General features: G+C 60.3%; 1 long non-coding RNA gene across 1 annotated transcript; it reads left to right on the forward strand.

Annotated features, from left to right (window-relative positions):
• The first annotated feature begins 3212 nt into the window (after positions 1-3212).
• LOC131591024 (uncharacterized) lies at positions 3213-6218 on the forward strand. The gene is made up of 4 exons (XR_009280233.1): positions 3213-3452; positions 5000-5035; positions 5162-5200; positions 6149-6218. It is a non-coding gene; the product is annotated as an uncharacterized LOC131591024 (long non-coding RNA).
• Positions 6219-6431: the final 213 nt, after the last annotated feature.

The raw sequence follows: 6431 nt of genomic DNA on the forward strand, positions 1-6431 counted from the left end.
ATCGAGCCTGAAGAGGCCTCAGCTGCACTTCCCTGGCTCCTGGCTGCCCTTTGGGAAGAGCGGGATGACGCTGGTTTCCCTCAGGCCCCTCTCCTGGCAGGGATTGTCGTGGGAGGCTGAGCTGTCCCCCAGCTCCCTCAGCGCTCCCCAGTTCCTCTGTCACGGCCCTCGGACTTTGGGATTCCCACTTTGTCCAGGGGATCTCTGACCAAACCTCCAAGGGCTCAAGGGAAAATCTTTTTTCCACCATTCCTCGTCACTGCTCTTCTGGCTCAGACACTCCTGAGGGCTCCGCTCTCACAGGAAGGGCGTCCCCACCGCTCCCTTTTCTGTCCTGCTTTCCTAAAACCCCTGGAGACATTCCCGACACCTCTCCGAGCACGGAGCCATCCCTCCACCTCTCTGGGCCATGCACAGGATCTCCCAGTCCCTGGATTTCCTCCCCATCCCTCATGGTTTGGAATCTTCAGGCCCTTCAGGCACTGGGGAGTGTTGGAGTCTGAGACACAGAGTGTGTGCCCTCGTTTCTAATACTTAGTTCTAGGATTCAAAGAAACACTGAATTTCATATAATACGAAATTCATGAGCATGTTTTCACGGTGATACATGAAAACAAATGTTAAAGTTAAATAGGAAAAGTGAGAGTGTGTAGATTAGAAAGTTTCTTAAATCACTGGGTGAAAAAGTAGTTTAGAGAACAGGAGACAAGATGGGGGATTTAGGGTGTTGTCTCTTGTCCCTTCTTCTTTCTTCTTCATGTCCTTCTCCTAGGGGTTTTTGGGTGGTAGTAAGTGATTGGATAAAGAATGCCACAGTGCATTTTTAATTAATTAATTTTAATTAATGCAGCACACAGGTGTTGGGTCATTGGGTCACTAAGAAAAATAATTTAGTTGGCATCTGTTAATTGGGTAAATGGACATATAAAAGACCTTGAAGAGGATCTTTGTTGGCCATTTTACTCCTTTTCTATCATAGTGCACAGAGCTCCTTGTACCTTGTAATGCTGATAAGAAAAAAATAAACAACTGAGACCAAACAAGAGAAAACTGCCTCCCTCTCATCAACCTTCAGTTCAAAGGGAAAAAGAACCCAAATCCAAAAGTCCTTAATGAGACAGGAGAGTGTCCCAGGAGGGACCCCAGAGGACACCCCCTTGTCCTGTGTCCTTTGTGCTCCCCAAACCGTCCACTCCCAAATCCATCCAGCAGGATGATCCCCAGGGACAGGAAAATCCTCTCTGCCCACAGGGAGGTGAGGAAAAGTCTTTCCAGGAGATCCAAGCTGCGGATCAAAGGCTGAGGCTGAAAACCTGCTTTGGGTTCGGAAGCCGACGGGAGGTTTTCCAAAGCCTCAGAGAATCACAGGTGCCCCTGATTTTGTTCCCAGGTGGATCCAGGTGCCTGTCCCGGCTTCCAAGAAGGACAAATGCAGAGAGAAGTGTTTTCTGAGAGCTGTCCCTGGCTGTCGCTCTTGTTTGACATTCCAGCGCATTAGTGAAGGGTTCTGCTCCTCTCTTTCCCCAGAACATTTTCACTGTGGATCCGGCCCAAATCCGCCGTGGCCCAGCTGGGAAAACATTTCAGGCCACGGCCGTGACAGCTCGCTCCGGAACCGGCCCAAGGAAGGGCAGAAGCGGGGAAGCCCCAGGTGGCTGAAAATGCATTCCTGGTGCCTCAGGCCCTGGGCAAACAGGGCTGATCAGAGATGCTGCCAGGGGAGCCTCATCCTCCCTCCTCCTCCTCCTCCTCACAGGTCACCTCACCCGCGGCACTGAGGTGTCCTCCATCCCCAGGCCTATTTGCATATTGGGGGTTAATTTTCCAATTAGAACTCCAGGAAATGAAGTCATTTACCCCCACTCTTCTCCCCCAGCTCCCATTTGTTTCCATCTCCCGGGGCCCCAGGCAGGGAGGTGTCCTCCATCCCCAGGCCTGCAGAGGAATTGTTTTGTCTGACCAAGATGTGGAGACCAGAGCACTGTACACAGAGTTTAGAGTTCTGCACTAAAGGATTACAGGCTTGCATGAAAACATGAAATACATGAAAAAAAAATACGTGAAATACATGAAAAAAAGAAAGCTGAAGTCCTCAGGCATCAGAGGCCAGGCAGTGTCCCCTCCAGCCCTGCACTGGGCTCATCCTGGTGGCCAGCTGACCACAGGGATGCCAGGGAGGTGACCAGGAGTGGTCAGCACGGATTGACCAAAGGGAACTGAGCTTGGCCAATTTCTTCCCCCAGCAGGCAGCAGCCGGGAAGGATGGAGGGAGTGGATTTTGCGTGGCTGGAGTTGAGCAGGTTTGGCCTCCAGGGAGGAAGAGGATGGCTGAGCGTCTTCCTGGTGCCTGAGGCCCTGGGCAAACAGGGCTTATCAGAGATGCTGGCAGGGGAGCCACATCCTCCCTCCTCCTCCTCCTCCTCCTCCTCGTCCCAGGTCACCTCTGTTTGCCCAGCTGGCTCCCGGTGGCTGCCTGGGGACAAGCCCTGCTTGCCCCTGTCCCTGGGGATGGGCCCATGGTGGCCAGGGCACTGCAGAGAGGCTCTGTGGGGAGCAGGGCCTTGGGGCCGGGCACCCCCAGAGCGGGCTGGGGTTTGGGGCTGGCTGGGGATGGGGTCCCTGCTCCCCCTGCCCGGGGCAGAGGTGCAGAAGCAGAGCCAGGTGCTGTGGGAGGGCTGAGTGGCTGTGGGTGGGACAGGGAGAGTGGCAGGGCAGGGGACATCGGCCTGCGGGCTGTGGCGTGGGGATGGGAAGGGAGCGGAGCTGGGATGTGCAGGGGAAGGGATGCAGGCTGGTGGGGATGTGGGGATGGCCCCAGCGGAGCCCTTGGCCAGAGCTCAGGCTGGTGTGCAGGCGCTGGGCATTGCCCGCTGCCGGGCAGTGTCTGCAGGGGCTGCAGCTGCCGATGGCCGGGCTGGCCCCACGGCCCCCGCTGGCCCTGCTGTCCCCGTGTGGGCTTTGGGGCTGAGCTCTGGGCTGTCCCCCGGGGAAAGCTCCGGCAGGGCAGGGTCAGCGGGAGCTGGGGCAGGTTGGAGGATGGATTGTGCTGGACTGGGGGGTGTCCCCACAGGCTCCCCAGCTGCCTTTGGCTCCCTGCCTGCCCCCCTTGGCAGCCGCGGGGGCCTGGGCCCTTGCAGGGGCAGCTGCCCCGTGCAGGAAGCCGCAGGGATGCGGGGAGGGGGGCTGGATCCGTGCCGCAGCTGGGATGGACTCTGTGCCAGGCCTGGGCTTGTGGCCAGGGCTGGGGGCTGTGCCAAGCCGGCCTTTGGCCTGGGGGCTCTTGGGGAGGGCGCAGGGAGGAGTCCCGGCAGGATAAAGGTGCTCCTCACCTGGGGCAGCCTCAGCCAGCGCTCCCCACTCACTGGCAGAGGAGGAAGAGGAAGATGAAGGTGGCTGTGCTCGCCGTGGCCCTGCTCTTCTCCATCCTGCTGTGCCCCCCGGCACAGGCCAAGGTGAGGCTCCAAGGCCAAACGCTGTCCCCACCTCCTGCCCTTCCTGGCCTCCCATCCCACCTTTTGGGCCCGTCACCAATCTCCTGGCTGCCCCCTGTGTCTCCCCTGTGTCCCACCCAGGCTGCCCAAACGCCCGAGCCCCGACCATTCCCGAGCCCTTTCCTCCCTTCTTCCCCCTCCATCCTCTGCCTCCCTTCCTGGCCCCACAGCGCCGTCCCCCTGGCCCCTTCCCTGGCTCAGCCCCTCTCCCAGATCCCCTCTCTCGGTTTTTGTCCCCAGCTGTCCTGGTCCTTGTGTCCCCAGCCAGCCCCTCCCTTGCCCTGCCGTGTCCCCCCACCACGATTCCTTTCTCCTGCCCTGCGCCTCACACCGCGCCCCTTCCTCAGCCCGGCCCGGCCCCTCGGGCTCTCCGTTTGCCCCCGTTGGGCTCCTTTGGGTCTCCCCCAGCTCCAGGAGATCCCCGGGAGCCCCGAGTTCCCGTCCCTTTGCCCTGCTCCCCGCACCGTGTCCCCCACAGCCCCGCCGGGCCCGTCCGCACCAGGCCTGCTGATGCGCGCACGGAAAACTCCGTGAGGAGCGGAGTGTCGCTCTGTTAGGAACGGCTGGGAAGAGACGACACAGGCTCTTTAGGAGTTAGTTAGGAGAATTTTTCTCAGTTTATTGTTTCAGGTCTTTTTTATAGACCTATACGTGGAAAGTAGAGAAAGGAAACTCTTATTGGTTAGCAAACTACTACATCACTGGTCAGCGGGGCACATTTCCCCCCGACTTTCTCCTGCAAAGAAAACAAGGGACAGACAAACAGCACCTGGCAAGGCTGTTTTCTGTCTCTGAGGATTGTTTTGAATCCTCCCCATGAATTCTCAGGCTACTTTCTCAGGCTGGACTGAGCAAGCAATGTGGCCTGCAATTCCACAGGCACTTTGCTGCCTGCTTCAGAGTTAGCATCCACAGCGGAGGGAGCTGTGAGAGCAGGGATGGATTGATCCAGCAGCGCCCAGCCGCAGGGGAACGGCTCCTGCAGGGCCAGGCACACCCTGGAGACTCGTCCCTCTCTTTGGAGTCTCTGCCAGCTGGGGTTACACCACGGGCCTCACACCGGTTCATTTCCTCAGCCCAGCCATCCCCGCTTCGTGTCCCAACCAGCTCCGCGCCCCTTTGGGGCTGCGCTCGCCTCCTCCTTGGCCACTCCGGGCTCCTCCGGGGCTCTCTGGGATGAAGTCAGCGCTCTTCCTCTCAGCTGAACTCGTCCCCCGCTGCCCTTGCGCCTGCTCCTTCCGCTCCTTTGGCCATCCCTGGTGCTTTGGTTCCATTTCTCCCGGCCCAGGGCTCCGAATGATCCCCTCATCCCGCGCTGCCTTTGTCCGTGTGTCCTGTTTGCGCCCTGCAGCTCCTCACCTTCCCCTGCAGCCCGGCTGCCCTGCTGTTCCTGCGGGAGCAGGGAGCGTTCCACACGCTTTTCTCAGCCCCTCTCTTGGGCACGGCGTTCCCTGGGGCTGCATTCCCGACCCTTCCTTCCTCTCTTTCCCTTTCTTCTCCTTCCCCAGGCGCTGCTGCAAGGAGTCCAAGATGATGTCCAGGAGGTGAGGGGGCAGCTGGGCTTGGGGGGCATCCCCTGGGGGAATTTGGGGGCACTTTGGCCCCCCGGTTCCTCGCTGGTGCCGGGGACATCCCGGTGACCGGCGAGGTCTCCTGCTCTCTCTCTGCAGCTGGATTTGGCCAACGTTGGGATCCTGGAGACGCCTCTGGTGGGTAGCAGGAGTTGTGCCGCTGTCAGAGGCTCCCCTGGCACGGCCAGCAGGCCCCAGGCCGTCCCAGTGTGTCCCAGCACAGCAGCCCAGTGCCCCCCTGCTGCCAGCCCAGCCGGCTGCCCTGCCCCACAGACCCTCCCCAGGGAGCCTTTGCGCAGGGCTCCCGCTGCATCCCCGTCCCCGAGCCCCCGCAGGGCCCGGGACACGGCCCCTGGGCCAGCCCTGCCCCTTGGCCAGGAGCCCGCTGCTGCTGCTGGCCAGGAGCGCGGCAGCTCCCGCAGCCGCTGTGGAGAACCAGCCCCACTGGCCCCATCCATTATCAAAGCTCTGATACCAACAAATGGACAATGAGGAGACCAAGATGAGAAAGCCAAGGGTTCAAACGGCCGCGTGCCCTGGAGCGCTGCCGGGAGCACCCCCGATATCTTTGGAACGCTCCTTTGATCCCATCCTGCTGTGGGTTTTTAATGCATATTCCAACTTTCCCAAGGAGTATTTTGCACGGCCACGCCCTGAATCCGCCTTTTTAGAGCACGCCAATGAAAGGTTTTATTTCCCTTTATGACATTTGGGTTTGGGCTGGAGTTGTTCCTCCTGCTGCTGCTGCTGCTGCTGCTGCAGGCGGTCGGTGTCGATGGCAGCCTGGGCCCCACCATCCGTCCCCTGGAGCTCCTCTGGCTTTGCACAGACAGGACTGAGCCCCAAAGCCCAAAATTCTTCTTGCCCTACGCCTAAAACTTGCCAGCAGGAGGAAAAGAAAACGCCACAGCAAAAGCAGAGAACATCTGGCATTCATCTGAATCCTTGTGAAAGGCGATCTCCCAGTGTGGATTGATAACCCCAGAGCTGCCAGGGACCCTTCCCCAGGGCCCCCCCTGCTTTCCGCTGTCCCCCCAGCCCAGCCCGGTGTCCCCGCCGTGTCCCTAACGCTGCCGTTGTCCCCAGCCCAGCGTGAGAGCGGAGCTGAAAGCCCTTCTGCGGCAGAAGCGCCTGGCTGCCTCTCTGGAAGCCTTGGTGAGCCCTTGGGGACAGGGCTGGGGACAGGGCCCCTGCGGTGTCCCCGTGGGGACAGGGCTGGGGACAGGGCCCCCGCGGTGTCCCCGTGGGGACAGGGCTGGGGACAGGGCCCCTGCGGTGTCCCCGTGGGGACAGGGCTGGGGACAGGGCCCCTGCGGTGTCCCCGTGGGGACAGGGCTGGGGACAGGGCCCTGCGGTGTCCCCGTGGGGA

This window comes from Poecile atricapillus, chromosome 36, assembly GCF_030490865.1.
Source record: "Poecile atricapillus isolate bPoeAtr1 chromosome 36, bPoeAtr1.hap1, whole genome shotgun sequence".
Taxonomy (NCBI): Eukaryota; Metazoa; Chordata; class Aves; order Passeriformes; family Paridae; genus Poecile; species Poecile atricapillus.